Here is a 16,937-nt window from a genome sequence, read left to right on the forward strand (position 1 = left end):
TCAGTGTTATTAATATTCCTCTCATTACTGCCTTATAGGCATCCCATACCGTCTGAAATTCTATATCTTCTCTATCATTAACTTGGAAATAAGCTTTAGTTTCATTTTCTAAAGATGTCACTATTTCTTTATTTTGTAGTAAATCTTCGTTTATTCCCCATTTTCTCGACTTTTGAGACAATTTTGTAATCCAAATTATTGGGTTATGGTCAGCTCCTATTTGGGGTAAAATCTCTATCTTCTTTGTTATAAGCCTCAAATCTTTGGTACCCCACAACATGTCAATTCTGGAAAAATAATTATGTCTAGCTGAAAAAATGGTATAGTCCTGTACTTCAGGATTGAACTTCCTCCATATATCCTCTAAACTCTCTTGTTTAACCAGCTCAAAAAAAGATTTTGGCAATTTCCCTTCTTTATCAATTTTTTTCTTCCCAGATCTATCTATTGTGTTCTGAATTGTTCTATTAAAGTCTCCCATCAACAAAATTTGCTCATAAGTCACTTCATCAAGATGTTGCATAATATTTTTAAAGAAAATGTCCTTTGCACCATTTGGAGCATAAAGTCCCAGCAACAAGGTTTTTTTTAGCATTCAGTAAAATTTCCACTGCTATGTACCTTCCATCTTTATCTTTAAAACCAATTTCGGGTCTACCGTAATTCTTTTTTGATATAAAAAATTACTCCTCTCTTCTTCTGTTCAGCCAATGTGTAAAATTTTTGTCCCAATTGCTTATTCCATAAAAAAATTATAATCCTTTTGTCTAATATGCACTTCTTGTAAACAAACTATATTACAATTTTGTTTTTTTATCCAATGAAATGTTGCTCTTCTTTTTTGTGGTGAATTTAGTCTATTTACATTCCAAGATATTAATTTGTAATCCATCATGGTGCAAATTCTTTATTTTCTCCATAAAATCTACGCAGTTCCTGTGTGTTTGTAATTGTAATCCTTTTTCCTTGAAGTTCAAAGCTCATACCTTCAGATATTATCCATCTGTATCTCATTCCGTTGTCATGTAATTTTTCTGTCAGTTTTTTATATGCATTCTTGTCAGTTAACACTTGTCTTGGCAGCTCTTTCATAATTCTTATCCTACTACCTCCCACTACCAATGTCTTTTCAAAAATTTTGTTCATGATTTTTCCCACCATTTCTTTTGACATAAATCTTATAACCACGTCTCTTGGCAGATTGTTCTTTTTTGCATAGAGTAAATTCACTCTGAACATATAGTCATACATATTTCTATTCCCTTCAGGATCTTCCTCCAAAAATTCTGCAATTATTTTTATTATGTATTCTTTCAAATCGGATTCTTCATCTTCTGGTACACCTCTCAGATGAATCTGTGTCTCCATCAACTTGCAGTCATGTATTATCACCTTTTCTTGTAATTTTAATAAGGTGGAATCATGTGTTTTCACTCTCTCTTCCACCTCCTGTACTTTTTTTGTTATTACTACAGTCTCATTTCTGAGATTCTCTATCTCTATTTTTAATTCTTTTTTTGAGTCCTCAATGTCTTTTCTCATTTCTTTTTTAGAGGCAGTTATCATTTCTTCCACCCCCTTCATTATCCTGGCTTCCATTGCATCTAATTGGGCTTGCATTTTCTCCATCGAAGCAGACCTGGTACAAATTTGCTTTGGGTCTGACATGTAAAAAAAGATCGAAAATTTTTATCTCACCAAATTAAATTTGGACCATCAGATTTAATAAAGTGAAGCTTGCCCTTTCCAATGAACCCAGTTTTGCTGTCCTCTGAGCCTCCCAGGCTCAGATATTAATATTTAAAGTTTTTATTTTCCCCAAAATGGCGGACGCAACTTTTGCTTCACTTTAAAAAAATTTCTTCTTTTCCCTTTATCCAATTCAGATCTTCACCACTGTCCAATAGTCCTTATTTTAAAATTACCAACTCGATTAACTCCACCAATTTTTAATGTCCCAGTCACTTTAAAAACGTTAAAACTTTGCCCTCCTAACAATGGCCGCCGATGTTTCTCTCTGATATTATAATCCTAGAGTAGGCTGTTTACTTCTCTTGCTTCCTTCTTCTTCCTCTGGTACTTCCTGCTTTTCCTGCCACCAAGTCTCGTTTCACTGGTAGAGAAATCTTGCGATGTCTGACGTACTTCCTGTGTTGACTGTGAGTGCTGCAGATCTATGACGATGGGGCTACTTCCTCAACCGCAGATAGACAAAACAATAAATTCCTTTCTCCTTTTAGCACTGTCTTTTAAATTTACAAAGTTCAAATTTAGCCCCTTTTCTTCTCCTCCTTTCAGGCTTCCATTATATCTAACTCCCACCTTTTAATTTTGTTCTGTTTAGCTTTAATTAGTCCCGGAGTGAAAAGATAGCGATCAATAGCTTTTTATTGTAGTTTATCCAAATCGACACCAGTCTTTTGTAGATTAGATGTTTAAAGTTGTAAAAGAAGACTCGGAGCCTGTCGAGCTTAAGTCAAATAAATGACTCTGGAAACTTCTGTGGATGATGAATATGCAACTTCTCTCCGGAGATCCCTCAAAAGAGCCCCCTCTGGGTCTTCTTTTCAGCCAAGGTAAGTCTCCTCAAAGTACCTGTGCATATCTTGGACAATTCTCTAGCTGAGAAAAGTAGGCAGAAGGCATTAATTTGCCTTTTACTACCCCGAACAGAAGTGCCAGCCTGCCCCCCGTTAATGAAGGCAGTTCAGCTCACCATTTTCCAATCCCGGAACTCAAAAGGCCCAAAACTAGTGTTATGGTGTTACATTCTGTCTCAGTGCCTCAGACTGTACACTGGGGTGAGGTTCGCTCTCAAGTTTTATAGTATTTTGAAGGGTGGTCTCCCCTCCTGGAATGTTCTGGTTCTAGCAACTATTGATGGGTTTTCTGGGCAAGTTGACTATATTCCTACTTTGAGACAAAAGGTAGGAATGGGTTCCTAATGGGTGTCAGGAAGGATCATAATGGTTTAATGTGTGAGATTAATTTTATCTCAGTACTCTGAAGAGGACACAGGGAGGAAGGGTGTCTGTACAATAGGTTTGTACATTAGCCTAGGTATCACACAAAAGGAGACTGGGTGGAGTTCCAGAGATAGGAGAATAGCTAGGTGTTGCCAGCCAACTTTGAAAATGCGAATACCTTACCTGGTGGAATTCATTGTCACTGTCATTCCATTTGCAGGGAGGTGGGGGGGAGAAAGCAACTGGTAATAGCCCTTGAGGATGCCTATTGCAACCTTAGACAGAAATCCCTTGTTTGGAGTCTTGACTGGCTCTTTGGTTTAGGCAGAGTATGTTTTGGCCTGGTTTTTGGGATTTCTGGTTCAGGTCCATAATGGGGACCCCTGCCTTTTGGGGTGCTCCCATGAGTTAGGCACGGCCTCTTGGCAACAGTGGCTCAGGGGGGTTGGGGAACTATGAGGTTGCTCCTAGTTGGCCATGCCAGCCAGGGGCGAGCCAAATGGCATAGCTTGCTTCTGAGCCAAGAGTGGCTTGCCCAGCATAAGGCAAGGAGGTAATCAGAGGGCTGACACCTGCCTTGCCTAAATCCACACTCAGGATTGGCCCTTGCTCTAGTAGAAGTTGTAATTAATCAATAAAGTGGCCTTTAGTTAATCCCAACTCTTGTGACTGCCTCTTTATTCTGACTGAGAGAGCAAACTGTGTGGATTGTCTAATATTGCAGACTTGGGGTTTTTTGCCTGCTTGTTCCAGTATGCACATGGATCTAATAATATTTGCCATTTTCACACTGCTATTGGAGAACTGTAGTTCAATCATGTGAGTAGCATGCCCCTACATGGTGCCTGTTGTGTGTGGTATCAGTGTAGTATAGTGGCTAGAGTGATGGACTAGGATCTGGGTGATTCATGTTCAATTTCCTGTTTCGCCATGAAAGCTAGCTCTGTCACCTTGGGCCAGTCACATACTTTCAGCCTAATTTACCGCACAGTGCTGTTGTGAGGGAAAATGGATGAGAGGAGGAGGATGCAAATCACTTTGGGTTCCCATTGGATACAAAGGCGGGGGATAAACCAAGTGAAATTAAATATTGGACTGTACAGTTAAAATAGCAGCACATATATTTAATACATTTTATTTTAAATAATTCATGAACTGTCCATAATGACCCAGGGCCCACAGGTGATTTAAGTAAATAGTGAACACACACCAACTGTTGCTATGTGGTCAGCTGCCAATCTGAATGCCATTATTGGGCAGATGCAAAATTAATTAAAATATGGCTAATTTCTAATTGCGATCTGAAGAAAAACCAGAGTATAACTTATAATTAATAGCAAGCATTTAGCGCAATCAAAGGAGGTTTCACCTGAACATAAAACAGACAGTGTAAATAAGGTAAATTTGATTGTTGCGCTCCATGGGGAGGTAAAGTCCTTGCCTGATTTCAGCTTAATAAAGTGCTTTTTATAAACATGTGGAGGGCAATGAATTATGATACATTTTAAGGTAACAAGTTAAAATGAGACAAAACTCAACAGATATTTTTATTGCATTTGTTACTTAGAAGAAACCAGAGCTTTTTTTTTTTAAGCATGAACGCAGTTCCGGCTTGCTTGGCATTAGAAGATGGGCAAATGAGTTTCTGCTGGGCTTTTTCTACAAAAAAGTCCAGTGTTAAACAATTAAAACAACTTTTGTTTCAACCTAAATTTGATTGGTGAGCTCCGTGGCGAGGTAAAATCTTTGCCTGAATTCAGCTTAATAAAATTCTTTTTATAAACATGTGGAGGGCAATAAATTATGATACATTTTAAGGTAACAAGTGAAAATGAGATAAAACTCAACAGATGTTTTTTATTGCTTTTGTTAATGGTAACTTAGAAGAAACCAGGGCTTTTTTAAAATCAGGAACGCTGTTCTGGCTGGCTTGGCATCAGAAGGTGTGGGCTAATATGCAAATAAGTTCCTGCCAGGCTTTTTCTACAAAAAAAAGCCCTGGAAGAAACAAACTACCCAACCAATAAGGACTATGTGTTATTTGCAGATCACCTGTTCCATGAGAAAATAGCTCACACTAGAAGTGTTGCCATGTTTTTGAAACAAAAGTAGTTTTCTCCCCGTTTAAAACACATGTGATGACTCCTGAAAGTCATTGCCTGTATTATTCATTGTCCTTTCAGACATTTATCTGTCTCCATACCAAGCCAGGGAACTGTCTGATCCTTCCTCAAGTATGAAAGTAAGTGGGCTGTCTGGAGCCAAAGCCATACATGACCTGTTCAGCTGAGGCAATTGCATTTCTTTCCAGGAACAGAGGGGACCCAGTGCAGTCATCTCTTGACTTTGAAATATGAGAAGCAGCCCCAAGAGGAGCTCCAGAACCTGCAGAACCAAGCTAACAAAAAATAAATATTGTGTTTGTTTCTTTTCTTTGGGCATCACTTCACATTATCTTATCCAACAGATAATTGTTATCTTCCATTTTTAAAAAATTAACCCCTCACATTCTTAAAAGTGAAACATGTTGTTTTATAATTTGATACAGTTTGCCTTGCACTGGTCTGCTGTCATACAGCCTCAAATTCCTTGTTTTCCAAAGAGACAAGCTGTTCACTGTCACCTTCAATGGGCCTTGTTATTTATTGAATAATGCAGCTCCCCAGGGCTGATCAATCAAATATATTTCAAATGTGTCTCTGTTAATTGAATTATTAAGACAACCAAGCCATGGCATCTCATTCCGAACACTTAATGGCCCATTCAAGAAAATAGATGGGCAATCACAGTAATAATACCCCAATTGATGATGTTCTGTGGTTCATCTAACAATGCTGGATGGCACCTCATTTCTCCAGGCATGAGGAAATGGGCAAGGACGGCAAGCCTCTATTACTATGAGGACAGTAGTTTTTCTAATCTGTCATACAGAGTTGTTGTAAAAGTTCCTGAACTTATATTCTAATATTGAAGTTGGCCATATCTGAGGACATTGAAATCTGCTGACTCAAGCTGTCAACACACAAGACAGATCTTTCTACAAACCTGAAAAAGCCCTACGACTGCAGAAAAATCTGGAACATAAAACAAAAACACTTGGGTTTTTAAAAACCCCAAAATGATAAAAAAAAAGCACATATAACTTTAATAAACTAATTCCTTCAATGGCTGTTGCTAGGCAGCCACAGCATTACAGGCTGGGTTTCAGTGAGTAAAAGGCAGGGGTGCAGGGTCATTTCCAGGGCCTTTGAGGGAGGACTCATTGGGGCTAGAGTAGCCACCTCCAGATTGGAAAATTCCTGAAGATTTTGGGGTGGAATCTAAGAAAGATAGGGTTTGAAAGAGGGCAAGGTAGAGCAGATCAGGTTAGAGCCTCAGCCAGATATAATGCCACCGATTTTACTTTCCAAAGCAGTCATTTTCTTCAGGGGGGACACATCTTAGTTGTCTGGAGATCAGTTGTAATTATGAAAGTTCTCCAGGTCCAGCCACGAGGCTGGCAACATTAGGCCAGGCAGCAGCTACTGGGTGACTTGATACTAGGGTTGCCAAGTCCGATTCAAGAAATATCTGGGGACTTTGGGGGTGGAGCCAGTAGACTTTGGGGATGGAGTCAGGAGACATTGGGGGCAGAGCCAGGGTGTGACAAGCATAATTGAACTTCAAGGGCGTTCTGGCCATCACATTTAAAGGGACTGCACATCTTTTAAATCCCTTCCCTCCATAGGAAATAATGAAGAATAGAGGCACCTTCTTTTGGGGCTCATAGAATTGAACCGCCTGGTCCAAGCTTTTTGAAACATGGGGGGTATTTTGGGGAGAGGTACTGGATGCTATGCTGCAAATTTGGTGCCTCTACCTCAAAAAACAACACACACACCCCAGAGCCCCAGATACCCGCGGATCAATTTTCCATTATTTCCTATGAGAATAAGTCTCCATAGGGAATAATAGAGTTCCCTCCCCTCCCCCCACTTTCTCTCTCTCACTCACACACACACCTAACTGTCTCTGGTGCCTCCATAATGAGGTCTGGAAAGTACAGGGGCTACGCTGCTCTCTTTTACAAACACACTCACTTGTCTGAAACGAAAGCAAAACAAACAGAGGGGCTGCACTCTGACGAGGTCTGCTGTTGTTAACCCTTCCTCATGAAGTACTTCCTGCTCCCTGCTCCAATTTAAAGGAACACACACATTTTAAAACTGGATCTGTTTGCAGGTCCTGCCGGAGCTCTAGAGGTACATGGTGGCTGCGGGGGAGGGCTTCCCCTGCTGGCTAGCTGGCTGGGGGCGGAGGGGGGGAAGCCTGTAAAACCTGGGGATCCCCCACTGGGACCTGGGGATTGGGAAGCCTACTTGATACCAACTGATACACGTGACTCAGCTAGGTCTAGCTGCTTGGTACTGTCCGACAGCAGCCTCCCTATGAAAACCACCTGTGAACAGGCAAGACAGATTTTTCTGCAAATCTAAAGAATGCCCCATGTTTGCAGAAATGTCTGAAATTACACATACACACATTGGGTGGTTTAAAAACACCCCAAAATGATAGCTTTAGCAAAAGGTTTCCTGGGTGGCTGTTGCTAGGCCACTACAGTATTCTATGGTTTGGTTCTGTGAGTAAAAGGCAGGGGGAGGAGCAGAGTCCTTTCCATAGCTGTTTTGATCTTTGAGTAAAGATTCAGGGATCAGGTCAGATAGTCACTGAGTAACTTAATACCATCTGACTTGCGAGACTCACCTATGCCTAGCTGCTTGCTAATGCTCAACAGCAACTACTCAATGAAAGTCATAAATGCAATCAGACTGATTACTGACTGCCACTGCACAGTCACCACAAAGAGGTGGGGGGCAGCTTTGTTTTTTTTTAAAGTCTGCTTTGTGCATGAGCATAACCACTTACTCGCCGTTGGGCAGTACCGGATCTACATGTTTTTGAGGGGGGGGGGGAGCGAAATTATAAAATGATGCCCCCTTATGGGCCATTCTGTCTTGTGGTCCCATAGAATACAATGGACTCCAAACCCAATTTGGCACCCCCCCCTCCATCGGTACCCGGGGCAAGTACCCCCCTCTACCCCCCCCTTAGATCCGACCCTGCCATTGGACAAATATGCAGTTAATCACACATTGCTAACAGTGGGAAAAAATGGCAGCCAGGGAGTGAAAGTCAGACCTCCTAAAGGGCTCAAGTGTGCTACGGAGAGATCAGACATCCAAAGTACACAGTGAGACTGGCTCAAGCAAAAGAACACTGGACTTTATCCGGTGTTGAGAAAGTCAGGGGCGAGGCTGGATGGCTGATGAGAGGAGAATGGAGGACAGATGCGGATTTCTGGATGAGCACTTTAAATCCATTGGGAAGAAGCAATGACAATGGAGCAAAGTGCTTGTCTGACTGCAAACTAAATGTTTGGCGGCAAGTCACATAATTTCAGCCTAACCTACCTCACAACATTGTGGTGAGGAGAATAATGTAAGCTGTTTTGGTCTCCACTGTGGAGAAAGCTAGGATATAAATGAAGTAAAAAAATAATAAATATAGCTGAAGATGGTAAGTAGATAACAGGTAGGTTAGTGAATGGATGAGAAGGAGAGAATGAGAAGAGGAGAGGATAAGGGGGTTGCCAGGAGGAGGTAAAGAGGAAATAGAGCAGGAAAGAGGATACAAGGGAAACTGAGGTGCTACTCCACAGGTCCTTGAGGGAAAACTTAATACCATCTGACTTGTGAGACTCACCTATGCCTAGCTGCTTGCTAATGCTCAACAGCAACTACTCAATGAAAGTCATAAATGTAATCAGACTGATCACTGACTGCCACTGCACAGTCATCACAAAGAATGAGAAGAGGAGAGGATAAGGGGGTTGCCAGGAGGAGGTAAAGAGGAAATAGAGCAGGAAAGAGGATACAAGGGAAACTGAGGTACTACTCCACAGGTCCTTGAGGGAAAACTTAAGACAGAGGAGCAGATAAACTTAGGTTGGCTGCTGGGTGGGAAGGAGAGAAGGAAGCAGGAAAAGAGGATAGGCTATGGGGCTTTCAGGAAAGGGAAGGAAGAAATAGTCAGGGAGGGGGAAATGAGATGCCTACTTCAAGTTCTTGTGGGTTCGCATTTGTACTATACTGTTACTGATAATATTCATGAAGTTCTTTGAGACTGAACTATAAATCCTAAGAATTATTAAATGTTATGGTCTAGTCAGTAAGTTGTTTGAAGACATCTCCATGTGTCCTTTGTTTAGTCCTATATTATAAATAAGAGCACTGTTTATCAGAAATTAAAATTTCTTAATTTCTCCAGCGTGAATGCCACACTGTAAAATTAAGTTGTGTCAAAAGCTGCAAACATATAGTATTGGCAGATGATCCAACAAGAAATTTCTAGGATCTTGGGATATGAATTCAAGAAAGCTGCAGAGACTTTTCTGTTGGGATTACAAATGGAAAAATTTCCAAAAGAAGATAGAACTATAATTTGGTACTTGCTTTCAGCTGCTAGGACACTATATGCGCAGTTATGGAAGCAAGAAAAAATGCCAGAAAAATGGGATTGGATTGTAAAAGTTGTGACATGGAGTGAGATGGACAAATTAACAAGAACTTTAAGAGACTATGATTTAGAAGATTTTAAAAGGGAGTGGAAAAATTCAGAAGTTATGTAGAAGACGAGTGGAAAGTAAAAGGACTTTGGACAATTTTTGATAATGATTAAACTTTAGAAGAAAGAATATTAATTTTAGTTCTTAGTAATTAAGGGTACCTTTTAATGTTAGTATTTTGAGTAAATAACACTGGCGGGGGTCAAGTAACGGGGGGAGGGGTGATTAGAAAGAAGCATATGGGATAGATGAAAAGAAGTTATTAACGGAAATTGTTACCATATGTTATCAATAAAATTGTTTAAAACCAAAAGCTGCAAACATACTATGTGCATATTTGTTAGCATGAGATATTGCATATGGAAGTAGTCTTCCGGACTTTTCAAGCATTGATGGGGTTTTCTTAAGGCATTTGAAATGTGGAAGACTTGGACTTCCGGGATCTGTCATCTTGGCTTCAGAGTTGCTTGCAGATCGTCTCTCTGCGGCAGCTCTGAGTCTGGCTGTTGGAGGGGCATCACTTCTGTGATGCCCCCATAGAATAAGCCCGGAGTGGCTTTTTCTTCGGCATGGGACCTTTACGGAGGGGAGGGGGCCAGCGGCAGCTGCCCTCTGTGCTCTCTGTTCGTCCTGAAGTTTTGCGGCCATGAAAGCTGGCATACCAGCAGAAAAAGAACGCCCGACCGCTTTTTTGCTTTCACTTTCTCCAGTACGCCTTTGAAGCAGCATTTTTCTACTCCTAAAGCGATGACTCTACTTAACAAGTAGGTGTTTTTTCTAATTCTACTCCCTGATGGGTCATTCTGCATAACTACAAAAGACCAGCTCAAAACATTTAGAAGAGGCCTCGAAATGTCACGAGCAGTCTTAACTACTTAAACTGGATTGAATATAATCACTAAAATTGACCCAGACTACAATTGGACATACATCAAAGAGTTTACTAAGAAGTTGCAATATGATATGAGCAGAAAGGAGTTATACTGCAGAGAGTTCTGTCTCTTATCGCCTGACTGTATCTGAAAGAATGGTTTCTAAAACTTCAGTTGGAGCTGTTGCGGAATGGGGATTAATAGGAGCTTGAAGCGAATTTACAATCTGATTTAGGAGACTGAGTTTGATATTAGAAATGGCACCGTTTAATGAAATGTCACATGGACAAGATATTTGTTCAAATCTCATTTCTCTGAAGGAAGATCTTATCTCATTTATGCAGCTCCTTGAAGACCAAATGGAATGTTTTATGCTGACAGCTAATGAAACTGTAAACCTACAGGGATCTGGTACTAAAGAGAGTGTATTGATGGCAGTGAAAGTGGAAGGGGAAAGTGATACTCTCTGAAATAAACAAAGGAAAAGTAAGATGGTCTCTTGTGACGCATTTTCAAAACTAGACCGGAAATCAAGATGCAGTGAAATCAAGCTGAGAGGGAAAAATGGCGATGAATTCTTCCCCCTGTGGTTGAAGGGACAGGCCATGTTGAGAAGAGAAAAGCTGCACTCCAATCAACAAATCAGGATTTGGAAAGCCTTTCAGAAAAAAAGATTTGGGATTTTTTTTTCTGCTTTTGGTGAATGGCTGGGAAAGAAACTCTGACTAAGAAGTGAAATGTGATATCAAAAGACAAACTGTGATTAAATGGGCTGCCTCAGATGCAATATGGGTGCAGAAATCAAAGGAACTTAAAAGTTTTTAACCTTTGGGAAGACGGACTCTGGAATCTGGTTTTTTTTTTTTCCTTTCCCTTGTGAATAAATAAACATGTCACCATTAATAATGAACAGATGTTTAATTCTAAAAGCATAAGGGAGATTTTGACGAAGTAATGTTAATGAGTGCAGTTAACATATTTCTCCATATAGTAGATGTATTTACAGTTTGTCTATTTAGTGAGATTGTTTATAATGATATAAGAATAAGATCAAAGGTTGAAAAGGCAGATAGCATAATTGCTGTGGAATATGGTAGACTTGGTAATTTGGCAGACTTGCTTTTGATATGTTATCAGGAGAAATGATTTAGACAGAGATAGACAAAATATTTAGTTGTATTTTATGTAATTTGCTAAGGACAAAGAAATGATTTTTATGTGCTTCTTTTAATAAGGATTTAGCTAAATCAACAATCTAATTAGTGCTTATAATAGGCTTAAGTTAAATTAGATAAAATTGACGTTGGAACAGTTTTGAAAGAAAAAATCTTTTTTTCTTAACTGGTTATATTTAGTTTGTGTTTAAAAAGAAGTATTTAGATTTACATTGCTTTACTAGTTTATTAAAAGAAAGTATTCCTTTTTATTCTGGTAAAGGAAGAAAGGAAGGTAATATTTAAGGAGATTTTTATACTTGTAGGTGGAATGATCTGAGCATTTTATTGGGAAGTGGAATTATAATTGATATATTTGTACTGGTTTCGGTTTCTGTTTTCCCCATTCTGTCAAAGCCCCTTTTCCCTTTCTTTTTATGTATTTGCAATGCTTCTTTCTTTTGTAGTTTAAATCAATAAAACTTTTAAAAAGTGAAATGTGGAAGACTTGTATTTTCAGAATTACTTAACTGTAAACCCTAAGCTCACTTAGTAACAACCAGTTAAGATGGATTGTTGGAACCATTTGGCAACCATCTTGAACCACTGCTTGGGGGAACAGAAGAAAAATCTGCCTCTTGCATCCCAGATGATTCAACCAGTTGCTGGCAGGCAAACCAACACAGACTTTCTTCACTTCCAAATTGCCAGGCAACTGCCTTGGACTGTTCTTCCTAAATAGTGGAACTGAAGATTTAGGCAAGTCTGTTCATTTTCATTAACTGTCAGAATCTTAAAATATTATTTTCGGTATGGTACTCTGGAAGAAAAGGAGTCGATCTGGTTTTGTAAAGTAATGGAACAACTGATTTCTGAGCAAGAACTGATTTTTCTGATTTGTCTTCATACTGTACTCTCATTGGTCCCAAGTGGTCAGAATATTTGGACTCTGGAAATAGGATTATTTCATAAGAATGAAAAAACACATGATGTTGTATCTTGACATAATTTATTTCTAAGCATGTAACTGCCTTTGATGCAACATTTGGCATTCAATGGAAACACTCTGAGGGTCAACATTAATTTCTATTTTAAAGGGGGTATTAATGTTGCTGTCATCATAGCAACAAAGCAACTGTGTGTGCCAGTTTCGAGTCCATAACAACATCATGTTTGTGGTGATCCCATCAGGCTTTAAATTTTTTAAATGTTAAAACCAGCATCTTCAGTTGGGTTTAGAAACAAATTAGGAGTTATTCTTACATTAATACAAAATGTATGTATTAAACTTCTGCCCCATTCTTTTAGAATAAAGACGAAGGCTGCTTTACAGAATTTAAAGGTGTGTGAGTGTGCATGCGTGCACATGAATGTGCACATGTGCATGCATGCATACACAACAATTTTATAGGCAGTCAGTTTATCATCAGTTTACAAGCAACTATTCCAAGTAAGTACTCAATAACTAAATATCTTCAGTTGCCTTGCAAAGGCTTGAGTAATTCACTTTGGCAAGATTCTCTTGGGATGGAACTCCACTAAGCTGGGTGGGGTACTCCTTGCTTCTACAGATATGACATTGTGGGTAGGAAGCAGGAGCAGGCTGCCTCTTGGTGTTCTAACTCATGGGCAATCAAAGTTTAGCACCATTAAAGTTCTGCTGCAAGATACCATCACTTCAGGAGCAAGAAATTCATGTTGTCAAACTATTTTGCTAATCGATTGATTCCCAAACACAGGATAGCTTTCACTCTGGCCCATCTTGATTTTCTTCTGTCTGCTTTATTAGAAGGAGATACCCAAACTTCCAGGATAATAATAATAATAATAATAATAATAATAATAATAATAATAATAATAATAATAATAATAATAATAATAATAATAATAATAATAATAAATTTTATTTGTATCCCGCCCTCCCCGCCAAGGCGGCTCAGGGCGGCTAACAACATCTATACATGTATAACAATAGGTAATAGATAAGACTTAGTTAACAGTAAAAACATCTAAACATTATAAAAACCCGTTAATAATTTAAAAAAATTAAAATTCACAGTTTGAGTTAAATTAATCTGGCAGCATAATAATATTCTGACGCTGGTGCCTGCCAGTTTAGTTTACTCTAGGTCCTAGGATGTTTATGGCCTTGCACTGGGGAGGAAATTGAAATGGCTGAACATGTACTTCTGCATTGCTCTTTCTATAATGATCTTAGATACATATTTATCATGTCCATCCTCCAAAAGATCCCAGGAAATTGCAGACCTTGAATCTGAAACTTTGGATAGAGTTGTACCAGATTCTGTGGAGCTGTCAGAGTTTACCGAGGTACAATGTTGATTCAGTGACATGTATTTGCTTTTTAATATATATTAGTAGAAAAGAGCAAGTGTCCAAAAGCACCATAAAGACTAACAAAATTTGTGGCACGGTATGATCTTTCATGAGTCACTGCTCACTTCTTCAGATATAGCTTGAATGTGAGTCTATCTGTCCTTATATCTTGGAGAGTGGAGTGATTTCGGTTTCTGAATTACAATAGCAGTCAAATGACAATAGCTGGTTTAATTGGATTAGGTGTGATATGTAGAGAGGCAGACTGCAATCAGAATGGCTGCTTGACTTTGCTCTACCTCCCATTGATCAGTCAGCTGCTAAGCTGGCAGCAAAGTGGGAATGGCCCATGGTTGGCCATTCATATTGCTAACATACCACAACCATGGACCCATGGGGAATGTTTTTTTCTTTAATAGTCACACTGTGCATGCACAGGAGCAGATGAGCACACAAATGCTCCTTGGAGTGTGTGTGTGTGGGGGGAGGATGTGCTGGAAATGGAGTACAGCCATCACACCACACATGTGTGTCCCTGGCACACCAGGGCAATCAGATAGCTGGAAACCTGCCACTTCACTGGGGAAATCACCCAAATTTCCCGGTGGCTATTTAATCCATCAATGTAGCATGAGGTATAGTAGGGTACAGGGATAAGACTGATTAAATGTGTGTGATCCATTTAATCCAGAGGGGAGGGGTGGCTATGGCAGATCTAACTGCTCATATGATCATACCTATAGTAAGCATGGAGAAATTAGCCTTGGTAATGAGACAGGAAACCTAGGTCCAGGTGGATGCATTGGCTTGAGCTTGGTTATCAGTTGCAGTTCAGCAGCCTCTCTTTCTAATCTCCATTTGAAATTTCTTTGTAAGAGAACTCCTACTCTCATTCCAACAAATGAATGTCCTAGATTGAATGTCTCCCCTGCCCCTCTGCCACACACTGGTTTTTGAATGTTAAGGATTCTAATGTCAGACTTATGTCCATGTATTCTTTATCGTAGGGACTGGCATGTTTGTCCAATGTAGAGGGTGGAAGGGCGTTGTTGACATGTGATGACATAAATCACATTCAAGGATGAGCAGGAGCAGGACCCTGAGATAGTATGGCTAATGTTGTTTGGTGCAATGATGGTGTTACTAGGATCTATATTTCTTGTAGTTACGGGTTGGACAGGAGCTGGCTCAGGGGTTTGCTCTGAAATGGGGTCTGTGTCAGCCTGAGTGCTGACTGGCTTACTGGTGACTGGGGGTGGGGCAGGTGTAGGCCTAGTTGGTCTAAGTGGTGGCCAGTCTGGGTTGTAAGGAGGGGGAGGGGGCTTAGCATCTTCCTGCTGACTGTAAGGCTCTAGCTCAGAGAAATCCATGTCTAAAATAGTGCCTAGATGTACAGAGGCAATCCAGGCCTTCTGTAGTCCTAATTTGCGTGTGAGGGAGTGTATTTCTTTCCTGCAGGCATCATGTGAAGACTCAAGTTTTCGTGCAGACTGGTGCTGTACTAAAAATTTGGCTGCATGCTGAGTTTCTGTGAGTTGTTTTTCTAAGTCTGCAGCCCTTTGTTCTGCTGCACTAGCACGGGTCAAAGCATCCTTAAGTTTCTGCTGAGCGTCTAGAGAAGAGGAGGCATAAGCCTGTTTGTCAACAAATAGGTCATATTTCTCAGCACACAAGTTCTCTATCTCTGTTTCTTTTAATTCCAGTTTTTCACGTAAATTTGTGTCAAAGGAGACCCATCTGTTGTGTGCCTTATATTGTAGTGTGTCTATCTGTTCTATGTAGGATCTTTCAGTAGCCTCTAGCTTCTCCTCAGACTCCTGTTTTAGGGTGTTCAATTTTTCTGTCAATTCCTGTTCTAGCTGTTGTAATTTCTCTCTGGAGTCTCTCTGCATTGTTTCTGTTTTCTCAGCTAATTCCTTTTCTAGTTTTGCCAATTTTCCTGAAGCTTCCTCATAACTAGCTTGCATCTCATTTGCATATTCAGCACAGTCTCCCAGTGCTGACCATAGACCCCAAGCAGCATACTTGTCTTTAGAGGATGAACAGGGCTTAAACCCTTCACAGAAATCTTGAAAGGCATTTTTCAGAGTTGTGCGTGGATCTGGCCCTTTAAACACACCTCCCTTCCATGGGTTCTCTCCTTGTTTGATAAGCCACTTCTGAAGTTTGCCTAACTTCTCTTTGGGTTTAAACATTGTTTGGAATGCGGAAGAGGGCTCCTTTTTGTCTGAGGGGTCCTTTCTGTCAAACATTATGTTTCTGTTGGCTTAATCAGAACTGCTCATTAAGGGTAAAACTGCTGGCGCTCTCTCTCTCTCTTGAGCTGCTCCTTAAAGGGACAGCATTCTGCCTGAGAAAGGGGATTTTGCACACAGGTGAGACTTTTCCCTAGCCTATGATAATCCAACCAGATACCCCTGGGCAAACTAACAAACAGGGAGGCCCATGATGGGCACTGATTCCCAAGGACCTCAGCGAGTGTCAATCCCTTGCGTTCAACTAAAACTCATGGCCGTTTTCTGTTACACCTCAAACAACTTTTTATTGGGGAATATTCTTAGCTCAAAATGGTAGGCCTACGAGAGGTGAGGTATATAGGATCTATGTCTTTGTCTACGGAGATAGACCACTGAAAATCCTTTGGTTAATAATGGATTTTATTATAACATAAGTTTTCAGATAGTTACATCCCAATCAAACAATTTCAAGCATACAAGAGGAATTACAAAGAGGTTAGCTGAATCAGTATGGATGGGGGAAGGTGATACAATACCTAGATCTTTGCAGGGTAGGCTTAGTCAGAGGAAATGCAAGGCCTCTGGAGGGAGATTTCTCTTGAGAGGAAGGGGGGTTGAGGGTAGGAAGGGATGAAGGGGGTTGCCACCTCCTCCTTTTCTCTCTTTGCTCTCGGGACCCCCGCTCCTCGTTCTCCTAACCTGACAGGTGGGGTGGTCTGTTTTTCTAGGCTAAATTATGTCACATCACTCAATTAACCTACCCAATA

Source organism: Heteronotia binoei, chromosome 1 (genome assembly GCF_032191835.1).
Source record: "Heteronotia binoei isolate CCM8104 ecotype False Entrance Well chromosome 1, APGP_CSIRO_Hbin_v1, whole genome shotgun sequence".
NCBI classification, from domain to species: Eukaryota; Metazoa; Chordata; class Lepidosauria; order Squamata; family Gekkonidae; genus Heteronotia; species Heteronotia binoei.